Below are 14,607 nucleotides of genomic sequence, written 5' to 3' on the forward strand. Positions count from 1 at the left end.
GCTCTCACCCAGCCTATTCTTTTCCTTTCCTTTCCCTGTATTTCCTTGTGACTTTCTCCCTTCCTTCCAAGGAGCCCAAGGCCCTTGTGAACTGCAGGGGCTGTCTGATGATTTGGATCAGAAACATAAAATCATTCTATAAGACCTAATCTATTTTCAGAGGTACATCTGTGAGATAAAAATGGCTTTGATCATTGAGACAGCGTTGTGTCATACTGAAAAGGAAATGACAAGGAAGTAACTGTAACCAGGCCTACTTTCACCTTCCGTTAGCTTAGACTTGATGGATTGCTGCTCCAAGGTCACTTGTCTTAACAGTTCCAAATTAGATTGCCAATTAATATTGATCATCTGAAAAGCAGTGTGTTGATGTATATTCTGTTATTAATAGCTAGGGCATGCTGTGTTAATGCATTTTATAGTAGCAATCTGTTTTGCAAACATTTCTGGTTGTTCTTTTTGAATGATTCTTGGCAGTGAAAAACACTTGCTTAATACATTGAGAACTACAGCATTTCACTGAAGTGTTTATGTTGGTTTTTCTTTTTTTTTCCCCCTCCATATTTTGGATGTTCTGTTCTTGTTTTTTACAGGGAATAAGAAGTGGTTTTGATGAGACCAGACTGAGGTGAAGTGAGAGAATGATTTCTGTCTAATCTGGTTGTGCAGTGGAGTTTCTTCTTACGTTAATGCATGTACGTGCAGAATTTTGGCATCACTGTTGGATTAGAATTACTAATTTCCTTTGACATTGCTTATGAATATTTTTGTCTCCTTAGAAGACATCTTAGAGAAGCATTCAAAGTAAGAGAGTTTGTTTGAATAAAAAAATAACAGGTATTTTGAGTTCCCTTTCTTGTGTTATTTGGTTGTTTTGTCACAGTACTTGGAAAGTACCTGGAAAGTACAGGGAGGAAAATGGGAAATCTCTCATGCATAAGGAAAAACTTCTAAATAATGGAGTTTTGGGGGGAGAAAATATCTACATAAGTGTAGACATCAAGGTAAATGCTTTTTCCTTTTCTTTTTCTTCCAGAAAATTTGAATATTTGCACAACTTGATGTTGCAAGTTGTAAATGCTTAACGCTTCTGAAAGAATAAATTACTTCAGTGCCTGACTGTGTAGATAACTGTCAGCTTCAAAGGATGAAGTGAGTTAGAAGGAATGTCTGGAGAACTCAGGGCTGGCTAATATTAGGCAGAATACAGAAAGTGAGAGAATATATTGAACTAACATAACAAAGATCTAGTTATAAGTTTATGTGTAAGTTAAGACTAATCATGTTATGAAGAGCAAATTTCTGTGGTTCTGCTTTTAAAGTGGAATACTCACTTCCCCCTTCCCATCTCTGTTGCACTAGGTTTCCCAGGCTTGCTGTTGTAAGATCAGTGCTTCTGTAAACATGCAGATGGACAGTTGACCTATCCAATGTTTCTGAAGCTATTCTTATGACAAAGGTCACCTTTCACTGTAGGGTATTCACATGGTGAACTGTGTGGTTCTGTAGGATGCAGGTAACTTTGTCTGCAGTCTTGATCAAACAACTAAGAGAAACTGAAATCAGCTCTGTAAAACACACAGTTAAGCTTTGGGGCTGAAATGAAAAGAGCCATTTCACTTTTTGCTTGAGAAGTGAACTAATCTGAAGTTCCTCTCTGAGTGCATAAGCACAAACAAGATGGAGTGCATTTGTCATTGCACGTTGGATTGGGTTGCATGTTACCTATCTCCCGCTGCCCCCCGGCACTGTCTCTATCGCTTGCATGGCTGCTCAGTGAGCCAGTGCAGAGCACTAGCTCTTACTTCTCCTTAAAATTATTTTTCTGGCTTGAGTCCCTGGGCTGTGCGCATCCATCAGGAGATGGGGTGTGCAGAGCAGGTGACCTCCACCTGGGGAGCGTTCTGCGTGCCCACTCTGCCAGACGAGTGTGAAAATAGCCCTGGATGCCAGGAACTTGTAACTGCAGCTCTGCTAATGACTACCCCGTGGTTTGGGGCAACTCCCTTGGTCCTCTTTGAGTCAGCTCTCCTTTCAGTAACAAAGTGATAATACTCCTTTGTAGCATATTGCTGAAATGATTAATTGTTGTATATGATGCTGTAAGTATCAGGATCCCACTGTGTATCGTTATAGTTGGTGCAAAGTGGCCTCTCTCAAATCCTGTTCAGAAACCCTAGCTACAAAAAACAGAGAAGGTTTGGGGGTTTGTTTTTCGTGGGGGGTTTTTTACCTCTTAACTTCTGAAACAAATCAAATTGACTCTCGGTATTAAAACGTTAACCACCAATACCAGCCATCTGGATCGTGCCCTCCTCACCTTACCTTCTTCCTCCCCACATCTCTCATGGCTTTCTACTCTTCATACCATTTTTTTCCTAACTGAATTAAAGATAGGGTTCTGGGAGACTTAAAAGGGAAATTTTAGTTGAGGCTGATGGTGAAATTCTAGCAGAGAGGCTAATGCTTCGCTGCTGATGTAGAGAGAGAGATAGGGAAATGTTCTGCTTTTCTTTCTTTAAAACTTGTTCTGGGCGGAGTCTGTGCAGTTTCCAAACTGGCTTCTCTTGCCAACCTGAAAAGTGCCAGTAAATCGAGGGTTGGAAAAAAAAATAATAATAAAAAAAATCCAAACATTCTAAAAATATTGGGGAGAACGCAATAAAGGAAGAGTTGCAGAATTCACATTTGAGATTAAAGTTAAAACATCCTAGATATTTAAAGCAAGGGAAATATTAGTTCAGATACCCAGATTGAGCAGATGGCTATGCTCTGAGAATACCCAAGGTTTGCTCACTGTTAGTCTCCCACAGAAAACGTTTTCTCTTGGTTCGTATTGACCCTCAGCTGCAAGTGCTGAATTCCTGTGATAGGGGTAACTTGTCATTTGTGGACTTCGTAAATGCCAAGGAATGGGCTGTAGTTTTAGAAAATGTGTTCTGTGAAATACATTTATTGTCCCCCAGAATGTGCCTCCGTTACCTTTCTACCTGTCTTACTAGTGCAGATCATGAACCCTCCCTTGGTGACTTTAATGGAAAGTGTGTAACTTGTGTTGTTACTTTGTGGAGTTGCTCACTCTCTACTATAGATGACAGCGTGCAACATGTTGCAGTTGGAAATTACACTCACTTTCCTCCAGGAGAGTTGCAGAAGTTCTCTTTTTTTGTGCTGTGTATTTTCTTGTGTTCTTTGATTGTAATAACAGTGTTTTGTTAAGAATGCATCCATATGGCAAACTCTTTTATCTATTTATGCATAAGGTGAACGTAGTATAATGCCTTGTCCAGGTGTCCTTGTTTAATGCAAGTTGCTATGAGCTGAAAAGCGGGGAGATGATCTTAGCATTAAAAGCTGTTGTGCTTAGATCTGCCTTCAGCAATTGCTTGGGAAGTTCACTTCATGTCCCTCAGCTAGCCACACAAAAATGTGAGTCTCCAGCACTGGTTATTATTAGTTAGAGCAGCAGAGCTGTGGCTTGCAGTCTGTCCTGGGGCACTGGGAATATCCTTAAATACCTTGAGTTGAGGTCATAGAGAATGTTAAAGACCTGGAATGGTGAACTTTGGTTTTACTATTTCAGTAGTGCACAGGGAACAGCTTCTGCTTCTGAAGTTGTCTTTCAAGAGCTAAACGGGCCGGCTTTACCTTGCTGCAGAGATCTGCATGTCCAATGTATGGCATTGCTACAAAGTGGGGAAGATGTAAACACCAGAGGAATGGGACACAGCTTTAGTCAGCTGGATGAGATGAAGTGTTTCTTGTAGATACTGCATCTTGCCAGCTTGCTGCTGATAAATGTCTGGGCATACTGCACATCGTATCAATTAACTGTAATTACATAGAGGAGATTAATTCTAAACTCTTCAAAATGTTTTCTTTGCCCAGCAGCATCTTTTTGGGCTTAGTTTTGACTAATACATTCTTTATCTTTTGAGTAAATTTTTGTAGAGACATCTAGCCATTTTGTCACTGAGTCACTGATAGCCGTTATCCTCTTGGATAAAGCAAATACGCTGACTCTTTAACTCTCAGTATAAAATGTGCTGCTGCTTAGTTTTTTAAATCTTTAGCTATTCTTGTGGTGTTTTCTTTTCTTCGGTGAACAGAAGAGAAATGCGTGTTGTTCTTGCTGCTGTTTATCTTAGATAATAGCTCTCCCTCCCACCCTACCTCATACAAAATCGTGTTCTTATCCATCCAGTGGCTACATTTCCTTGCTTAGCTGCAGGATTGTACAGGAAGTTCTGTGTCTAGATTGTGCCTGCTATGACCCGCAGGCTTTTTACATTGTTGCCCAGGGGTATTTCTTGTGATCCTCTTTTTATTCATATAAGTTTGTAACTTTTGCATAATTGCTGTGTTTAAAACTAGTTGCTGTTTGGGTAAACTATACATAAACAGAAAAAGCCTTTACCAGAAAGTAACTGGATTCCGTTATTGCTCACTGTTGCTTGAGGTTGTGTGTTCTGTGCAGACAAGTGACTTCACACCTTCTTTCAGATCCTTGGTAAAGGCGATAGCTAGCATCCTCTCAGGACCTGAAAACAAAAAATTATGAGAGGAAGTGGGGTACACAGTGTCATTAGAGATAATGCTTAAAGGATTTTGACTCCCTAAATTGAACAGCTTATACTTTCTAGATGGGGATTGTGTGACCATAATTACATCTTTGGATTCTTTGTTTTAAACATTGCATATATGTGGGGGAACGGCTGTTTTGTTTTTGCTAAGTAGCATTTTCTAGAGAATTGTATTCATGCCACTTGTGTTCTTTTTGAAGGTAAAAATTTAATGTTGCTGCTTTTTGGTTTTTTTTTTGGTCTAGTTTTTATGGGTTTGTGTGCCAGACAGTTGCGTAGTAGCATCAACTAATAGTCAGAATGTACAGTCTCATAAAAACTTGGCTAAAACTAAATTAATAGCTCTCAGTTTCCTGTGGGCTTTTTGTTTGTTTGTTTGTTTGTTTTTGTCTGTGTGCTGCTTACCAATAAGGAATAGCGGACCTTTTTTCTTCTTAGTAGAGTTATTTCCAACTTTTATTTTGTTGAAGTAATTTTGTTAAACAGGAAGAAAAAAGTTAAACTTCAAAGGGAATTTGTCTGCAAAGTGTGCAAACAGGGCTGGGTTCTTTTTTCCCCTTCCATTTTATCAAGAGGTAAAAAAGCTTGTTGCTTGAGTACTTCATTAGCCTTTTGCTTTCAAATGCTGAGCCTTAACAGTATGCTACTTTAATGAGTCATTTTAACGATTGCCTGTGAGTATAGTATTTGAATACCTCTTGGAGATTAAAAAGGTCAATGCCTTTGTTTCCACAGGGATGTTTTACTCACACTCTTTTTATGCATCTCACTGCCCATTTGTGACTTAAGGAATGTGCTTAGAGCAGCCCAGGCAGTCTGTGGGAGCTGGAGGCATGGAAGCCTCCCACCAAAGCCATCTTTTTGTGGCTAGGGAATACTCTTCTTTGAATCTGTCTTTTGTAGGCTTAGATAGATTTTACCCAGGTAGTGGTGTCACTTCAATCCTCTTCATTTCTAGTTTGAAAATGTGAATATCATTCTGATTACACGCTGCTGCTTACAAAAGGAAAAGTATACATCCACTAGCCCTTCTCCTCATCAGTGTGTTTTAGACAGGCAAATTAGTAGTCTTCTGTGTCATGCTTAAACTTCTTCCAGATTTCTTAAGTAGACAACTTGGAAGAAGAAACTCTCCTTTTTCTCTCCGCTTTCCTCTGCTAGCTTGTTACTTAAAAAACAAACAAACAAAACAAAGTAATATAATGTTCTTTTGTAGCCTTAATGGAGGGAGAAGTCTTCTCCTGAGAGTGTCCTCTGAAATTGAACTACTTAGACCATCACTCTCACAAGCAGATCTCAATTGAGGTAGAACTCTGACAACACTATTAGGATATCCAACCAGCTTTTACTGAGTGACAAACGTGCTTGGAGTATGTTTGTGCATCTTCCTGTAAAACTTCTGCCTTTAATAGGATTTTGGATGAACCTTGCTCCCTGGAAACGTTCCATTTACACTGAGTATCCCTCAAGGGGATTCTGCATTCTCTCTCTAGCAATAGATGGATACACATACCATGGATCACTTAATTGGGGAGACCAGCTGTTCTTGAGTTTTGGGTTGGGAGTTGGAGCTGTGTCAGAGTGTGTTCTTGTTTCTCTCCTATTTCTGGGCATGGTGTGAGAGAATGAAAGAAGTAGGATGGCATGCTCTGAATACCGCAGTGAGAGGGGAGTCTTGGACTGCTTTGTGGTTTTAAGACTTCCTGAGAGAAAGAAAGGAGATGAACCCTATTTTGTGTTTAATTTAGCCTCAAGATACATAGCGTTCATCAGTAGATTAATCTGAAGTTCAACCAACAGTTGCTGGTGAGACCTGTTATTGTGTGAGATTTGAGTAAAAGTAGTAGTGGCCATCATTTAGGAAAACCATAGCTGGCAGTGGTTAATGATGAGGTATTATCTTGTGTGACTGAAGTATTTTTGTTGAAACAAGACTGAGGATTTTGTGTCCCAGTGCCATGGTGATGGATCCTTGTGTGAGAATCAAATAATATTCTTTATGCTTTAGTGAGTCATGTGCAGTTAGGAGCTCTTGTGATGTCTGCAATGTAAGACAAGTTTATGCTCATTTGACCTGCCTTCTTTTCATATGTGATTTTGGTTTTCATTACTGGTTAAATTTGAAATCACTTCCTTATTCAGATGTTACCATAGTATTATAATGTTAATCCTTTTTTGGTTGCTTGTCCTCTCTTTTGTATGCTTACATTTACTTCTTATTAAAAAAAATACAATTGTGCAGTTACATAAAAATTGCGCCTGAAGAATAGCTGAAGATGAGAGAAAAGGACTGACCTATGTTCTTTTTCTCCTGTTTAAAACAAATTGAGACTTTTGTGATATTTGACTAGCAGTCCCTTGCATATCCAAGGATATTATTTTTAAAGAACAGATCCTGAGAGTATTCTTTTCATTTGGAACAGGTTAATATTAGCTTTTCATACTCAACTAGTGTGGCTGTTATCTGGAATGCAAAAACACAGCCACATAGATTGATGTTGGGAGAATGTTTTCTTTTGTGTAGGTAGTTTCCTTAAGAGATGGTGAAATTATTCCTTAATGATTTAACTATTTAACCTTGGAAAATCCTTGGGTGGGGGGGGAAGCTGTCTGGGAAGTTCTGCCAGTGACTAAAAGAGGAAAGACGAGGCTACATTTTCTGAAGTTAAATGTGGTGCAGGAAGCGCAGGAGCAAGCGTTGGTCAGGCATGTTGAAATACAGAATGAGTGTGGGAAGGCAGGACATGAGTTCTTGAGTGTGGGAAGGCAGGACATAAGTTCTTCCTATGGTTCCACCAAGAGCCAGTTGCTTCAGTCTGACCGTGTCTCTGAGCTTCCACCTGTGTGGAATAAGTTAGAATACAAGCTTCAGATCTACTGTGAAGGTGCCAAATTAGTGCTTTCAGAGGAAGATCACAGAATGCTTTGAATAAAGCTTTACAAAGTGCAGAGTGTTCTTACTATTAATACACAATAGTTTGTGTGCATCTCTTAAACGACAAGGAAAATGAAACGTGCCAGGTCTGTGTAGCTAGAGAAACATTTGTTCATTGTTTTGAAATAGATGGGAAGTGCAGATGGAGAAGGGAGAAATGAATCTAGATATGGGGGAAAATTCCCATAGACTATCATAAATGGGATTTTGAACTCTTTTGTCTTATTGCCTCACGTCTGTAAATCTTTTCTGTAGATGACAGCTTTTCTGAGCACAATGAGGGCGAACACGGTGCTCACCAATGCAGAATAATGTATCACAAGAGGAAGCTGCTGCTGAAACATCTTATTTGAAGAAAATGTGACAGACCAGGAACTATTACAGTCCTTCTCTTAAATAGGAAATAAGCGCAACCACAAAAGACAAATGCAGTGCTAAGTGACTGACTAGAACCTATATTAGAAATTCGGTGTTTAAAGAAACAGTCTCTTGGCCTACTTGGTCATTTGGATCATACTTGAAAAGCTGCAAAATGCCCATATGCCAAAAACTTGCCAGAGAGTAATGGCTAGCAGCATTTTAAGCTGTGTATCCATGGTAGGATTTTCCTTTCAGGCAATGACCTCATCTCCTACGCTCAGTAGACCTGAAGCTCAGGCGTGTTTTGTAGTGAGGAGAGATCTGTGCTGTCCTCCTGGGACAGAACTGTGCTTGATCTGAGTTTCTGTCTACCTGGCCTGGGCTGCCTTCTGCAACCCCGGAAGTGACACTTGAAAAGATGTCTTGGTTTGTTTGAAGCCAGCTCATAGCGAATGGGAAAGATTAGCAGATGGTTGGAGCTGCTGATGTTTCTGTTATATTTTAGTTGGTGACAGTGAGGTGTGAACTTCCTGTGAGCAGGTGAGAACTGAAAACCCTGCCTTTTTCTTGTTTTGTATACTAGTGCACTCGGAAATGAAGAAATTACTACCTTTTGACTTAATGATGTGGATTGAAACAAAAACCCAAACCTCTTAATCAGAGAAGAGAGTCCTCAGCTTGGCTACTTAGGATCTACTGCATGATGATGCTGTTGCTCTTCTGACAGACAAGTTGGACATCTTCTGAACTATTAGGCTCTGACTAATTAAGTTTTTTTAAATATATGAGCTCTGGTAAGTATGTTGTTAGCTAATCAGTTAAATATTCTAGGCAAGGCTTTGTGAGTAGTAACTAATCTGCTGTTCAACTGGGGTTCAGTGAATAGCTGTACTGGTTTTACTGAAGCAGTGCTAACCTCAGGAGATGTGTTGAAACTTTGACCTTTGTTAAAAAGTTAAAGTTCTATTAAACTTTAGCCTAGGAAATGAACACTTCCAGATTTGTATTAGTGTTTCCATGCCCTAAATAAATCCTTGTGGGCTAAGCCACACTGGGTACTTGGGTTTTGATACAATCCTTGCTTTTCGGGAGTCATCTCAGAGTCTGTAACATCAACTGACTTCTGGCTCCTTTGACACTGGATTCAGACACTTCTGCCCCTGTTCCTATTTGTGCATGCTGCTTTTCTAGCACAGCATCACAATGCTGGTGCAGTTTGTCTAAAAGATAGCTTTTGTACTCTTAAAAAAAGACAGAAAAGTGTAACTGTGCAAGTATTTTCATCTATTAACATGAATTCTTTTTGAGTCAAAGCATGGGAAGAACTATGTTCTAACAAGTTGTACTCACTTAACTTCACATATGTATGAATGTGTGTGTGTTTATACATAAACAAGCAAACATTTTTTTGTACTGGAATAATGAGTATTTGATATGATAGCATAGAGCAAAAGTTTATTATGCATATACAGATGAGATAAGTTAACTTGTTTAAACTGTATTGTAGACACAGTGCCCCTACATTTGAAAAAGTTTCATGACTCCATGTAACTATATCAACATGTTTCCATCGTTAATTTCCAGCCTACAATTATATTATCTTTTGTCTAATGGAGCATCATCGTATTAAGTAAACTAATAACCATAATGTTAATGTTGCTGATGCTTTATTAGGTACTTTAAAGAAAAAAAAAACAACAAACAAGCAACAAACCACAATCCTGCATGCACTTACCCAGGATTTATTTTAACTCATGAATCTTTTCTATGAGTGGGAAAGTGAAGGCTGTGTTTAAAATGCCATATCCAGTGCTCAGAATGGAGCAGTATACAGCAGTATGCTGTGCTGTTGCTTGTGAGGACATGAAATGTCCTCTGTGAAGAGGAACAAATTTTGTGCCAGAATTTCTGTTATGTGTGTGTTATGTCTGTACGCATTACACAAATAGAGAAATAATGGCACTGAGTTTAAATGAGTGATGAGGCAATGTAATTATTAGCAAGGGGAGGGAGAAGTAACTGCCAGCTTTGAGTTGGAAGAACTGAGATAAAATTATTTCAGGATCACCAATAATGATTCTAAACAAAGTTACCTTTTGTTACATTTGAAACTGCCACCAACGATCAGGGGTATGGTAAATAATGATATGTCCTCTGTCTCACATGAGATTAAATGCCTTATTGTATAGACTTATTTGAGTAGTACGTTAGCACAGACCAGTCCACCTCTGTACATTATGCAGAGGGAAGGACTTAGCCACATTCTGGGGAGCGTTTTGCATTGGAAAGAAGTTGGGAAGTTACAGTTAAACTAACAAAATACAGACCTTGTAATACTACTAAAAGACTCACTGCAGTCTTTGGACACAAAAGCTGAATGTGTACTGTAGGAATATATAGTATTACCAGTGTATAATAGAACAAAATCATTACTTGAGTGCTGAGTCCAGTACTTATGTGCCAGCTTTAGAAAAAAATGCTTAAAAAAACTGACATGCATTTTCAGAAAGCTGAGAGATCGATTACAGTTGGAAAACCTGTTTCACTGTTAGATTTTTTTTTGAATTAAAAAAAAAAAAAAAAAAAAAAGGCCTAGCATGCCTACATTAAGTGAAGTGGCTGAGCTGTATTTCACAAATATCTATAGAGGAGAGAGAAAACAGAAAGCTCTCCAGTTTAGTAGGAGGAGGTGTAATGAGCTGAAAGTTGAAGCCAGATGAATCTGGGCTAGTTGTAGCACACAAATTATTAAATAGGGTAAATTACTCACTGAAACAAATCCTTTTGAACGTGAAAGATTTCTGATCACGTGCTTGTGAATTGGAACTAGATGCTGTTAGCAAAAAGGATTATTGCTGATGTGTTTTTTCTGGTCATCAGCCCATCTTGGGAGGAAGGTCACAGTGGTCTGTTCTGCTTTCAGGGTTTGTGAAAAGGTGGAAGGGTCTGTGGAAGTGATCAGGGGATCACCTGATGCTGTGCGGTGACACAGTATCCACTTCTGATGCTTGTGCTTTTACCTATTACCAGTACCAGGCTGATGTGTTTCTTTGTTTTGTTGTTTCTTTTTTCTTTGCCAAATTTGTTGCTTTCAAAAGAGGGAAAACAGGCATCTAGTCCTGCCTACCTGTCCATGTTAAGAGGGGCATCTGTAGTTAGAACAGGATAAGTTCTGTGATTGTTTATTTTCAGGAGGATGAAGGGACTCAGACAAATGAAGTTTTGCATCCATGCAGTTATCTTGCTGGAGAAGAACCATTCAAGTAGAATGGAAAGCAAAATTAAGTATTGAATGCTCTTTGTAAAACAGCAACTATTCCTACCCCCAGACGAATTTACAGTCAGGTACTTTATGCAGGTTTTGCTTGATCTTTTGCGAAATAGGTGTGCCTGCAGGGGTCATGGAAAAATAAAACCTAATGCGCTAGGAATCTTCCACCTATTAGAATGAATCTGTATGACCTATGTCATTCACGACTTCTTTTTTTTTTTTTTAGGGTGGCTGTTTGTTTACATATAGAAATAAAATTTGTCTTAATCTAATCTAAGGTAGAGGAGCGTTTCCATCACTGTGTCAAGTCTTTGGCACAGTTTGTACAATAACTGCTGCCCTAATTTTCCGCAGAAACATAGAGGTCACACTGCTTGAGTTTCCTGTCTGCTTCTGTGTTTGCTTCTTCAGGTCAAAGCAGCAAACACAAGGTAGAGCTATGCAACGCTGTATACAGGCAGTGAATGGAAGTTGTGAGTTCAGTGTTATTTACAGGGATAAAATTAAAATGTGCACAATTTTATGCCTTAAACAAGTGAGTAGTGCTTCTTGTGGCTGCAGTGACAATACTTGTGTAGAAATCCCTATACTGGTGGGGGAGACTTCGAGCAGTGAAGTGATATCATTTGAGGAAAATTCAGTACCTGTTGCACATAGCTTCTGTTTCACTTGATAAGAATGGTGGAGAAAATGCCACTGCCTGTTTTGGGGAACTGTCTGCTCTTATGATGCATATTTAGCATGAATTATTTATGGTACTTCATTGTAAATGGAGTGTTCTGTAGTATATTTGTAAATAATGAATTCTTTATGACAGGACATCTGTATCTCTGTTCTGTGGATCGTGTGTTACAGAACTGGTTTTCTAAATATGTTTCATGATAAGAGAGCTATTCTTTTTTCCAGGCTGCCCTGTAATAAAGTATTTTGTATTCCTACTCTATTATCCATTTTGACCCTGGCTTATAAATTATATATATAGGTAGAATTTTGTGCAGTTTGAGAGTTGACATGATGGTAGGTTTGTTTTATAATAAGAAACAGATATCCTTAGCCATTCTGATTTATTTTTTTTATGCTGTATAAAATTAGGTTAGCGAAAGACTTGTGCACCATATAAATTAAGTTTTCTGCTTCTAACTTTTCTGAAACATACATTTTTATAAGTAAACAAATCATTTCTGGCAGTGCCACAGGTTTCTTGAGGTAATGAAAATGCCAAATGTAGTCTGCAGTTCAGAATGGTCATAAAAAAATGGGGAAGATTGCCTGTTTGTCCCACTTTGCAATGTTAGAACTAACCTCTTCAGTTGCTTATCTATATGATTTGAGTAGGACTGACTTGAAAGCTTGATCTGTGTAAGGCTCTCCTACTGTTTCCTAACAGGAAAGTAGTGAAACTTCTCTGGATTTTTGGGATAGTCAATGGAAGCACAGAGTGTAAACCACCTCCTCTGTACATTCTGCTAAATGTTATTACTGTACTTTAAATGTCCATCTTGGATACTTCTTGCCAAGAGGTTGCAGAAGGGACTTCTCTACCTGTTCATGTCTGCCATTTCCTGGCACAGTACAAGTAAGCAGTGTTTGCATGCCTGCCAGTGCCTCCGCAGCTGAGGAATCCTCTGTTGTCGTCTGCCTGTGGTTAAAGATATGAGATGTTCTCTACAGGGGAGGTTTAGATTGGATATTAAGAAGATTTTTTTCATGGAGAGGGTGGTCACTGATTGGAATGGACTGCCCAGAGAAGTGGTGGAGTCCCCGTTCCTGGAACTGTTTTAGGGATGTGTGGCTATAGCACTAAGAGGCATGGTTTAGGGATAGGACTCTACGTGGGATGATAGAACATCCTGAGTTGGAAAGGACACTTAAAGATCACCATATCTAACTCCTGACTTCGCACAGGAGCACCCAGAAATCAAACTGTGTCTGAGAGCACTGTCCAAACATTTCTTGAACTCTGACAGCTCTGGGCTGTGCCCATTGCCCTGGGCGGCCTGTTCTATACCCAGTGCCCTCTGGTGCAGACCCTGTCCCTAATCCCCAGCTGCCCCTCCCCTGGCACAGCTCCATACCATTCCCTTAGGCCTCTGTCAGCAGAGAGCAGAGCTCAGCGCTGCTCCTCTGCTTCCTGTGAGGAGCTGCAGCTGCCATGAGCCTCCCCTCAGCTCTTCTGCTCTGCGTAAACCCAGGGACCTCAGTTGCTTCTTACACGCTTTGCCCTCTAGACCCTTCACTATTTTGTAGCACTCCTTTGGACGCCTTTTGGTAGTTTACGTCTTGTTTGTGCTGTGGCATCCAAACCCATGCTCAGTGCTGGAGTTGAGGCTATGCAGAGTGCAGCAGGCAGCCGCTCCTCTTGCCCAGCTGGCAGTGCTGGGCCTGGGGCAGCCCTGGATGCTGTTGGCCTTCCTGGCTGTCAGGGCATTCTCATGACTCTTATTCATCTTGCTTTTCTTGGGACTGCTCTCATCCCCCCAGTCTGTACGTACAGCCAGGGTTACCTCTTCACAGATGCAGAATCTTGCTCTTGCTCTTGTTGAACTCCACGTGATTGGTGATTGCCCAACTCTCTGAGCAGATTAGGTTGATAGACTTGGTGATTTTTCTCTCATTTTATGACCTCCCATGTGAGTGGAGTCAGAGAGCACAAGAGAATCAGCTACCTTGGAGGACTGCTGTTCTGCAGCCTAGTGGAGGGTCCTTGGGGAGCCACACTCACCTGTGCTGACTCACCCCTTTGGGCATCTGTGACATCATTCAAGTCACTGAAATGATCCAAGCTGAAAAAAAAAAAAAATACTGCAAGGAAATAGTTAGTTTGCAAGCTAGTCCATTTTGGTGTCCTTCTGTGTTGCATGGCTTACAGATGATCCCTGCCAGCTGGGTAAAGAGTATGGGTAGCTGCGGGTCTGGGCTGAGGCATCTCTGGAACAGATCTTCTGTGGAAAAAGTAAAACTGAAAAAATGCACTTTCTTATTTTATTTGTTTTATTTTTGCAAAGAGGAGTGAGGAGTCTTCCCTCAAATCACCTCCAAACCCCCCTGCCATCATCACTCAGTGCTTGGGCAGGCAGAAGGCGAGCCTGGTGCCCTGCTGTCCTCCCATCTCCCTCCCAATACTTCTGTTATCACTTTATTTTTCCCCGTAACAATTCCTGGAGCTCAGTGTCAGTTACCAGTCGTCAGTTACTTGGTCCTGCAACTAATGCACTGCTAAGCCCCTTAATTCCTTGAGAAGGAGGAACAAGCTGATGCTTGAAGCCTGTCTGCCTTGCACTGCAGCGGTTGCCTAGCAGCCAGTGGGAGGAACGGTGAGGAGCATGCTGGTCCTGCACTGAATCATCTGCAAAAAGACATGAGAAGACAGTTATTACTGGTTATGCTCGTTAACAATTTTTGTCTGTCTCCTGCATGCATGTACACACGTGCGTGCTCTCACACATGCACAGTTACCT

General features: G+C 40.3%; 1 protein-coding gene across 5 annotated transcripts in view; it reads left to right on the forward strand.

Annotated features, from left to right (window-relative positions):
- TRERF1 (transcriptional regulating factor 1) overlaps nucleotides 1-14,607 on the forward strand; it is a 100,417-nt gene that overhangs the window by 30,858 nt on the left and 54,952 nt on the right. For 2 of the 5 annotated variants that reach the window (XM_042885924.1, XM_042885931.1), the window contains exon 3: nucleotides 8,462-8,672. The exons of the other annotated variants lie outside the window; for them this stretch is intronic. The gene's annotated coding sequence lies outside the window, so the exon portion shown is untranslated. The remainder of the gene's footprint in view (nucleotides 1-8,461; nucleotides 8,673-14,607) is intronic. 5 annotated transcript variants of the gene reach the window in all.

This window comes from Lagopus leucura, unplaced genomic scaffold, assembly GCF_019238085.1.
Source record: "Lagopus leucura isolate 7727_CA_CO unplaced genomic scaffold, USGS_WTPT01 Super-Scaffold_73, whole genome shotgun sequence".
Taxonomy (NCBI): Eukaryota; Metazoa; Chordata; class Aves; order Galliformes; family Phasianidae; genus Lagopus; species Lagopus leucura.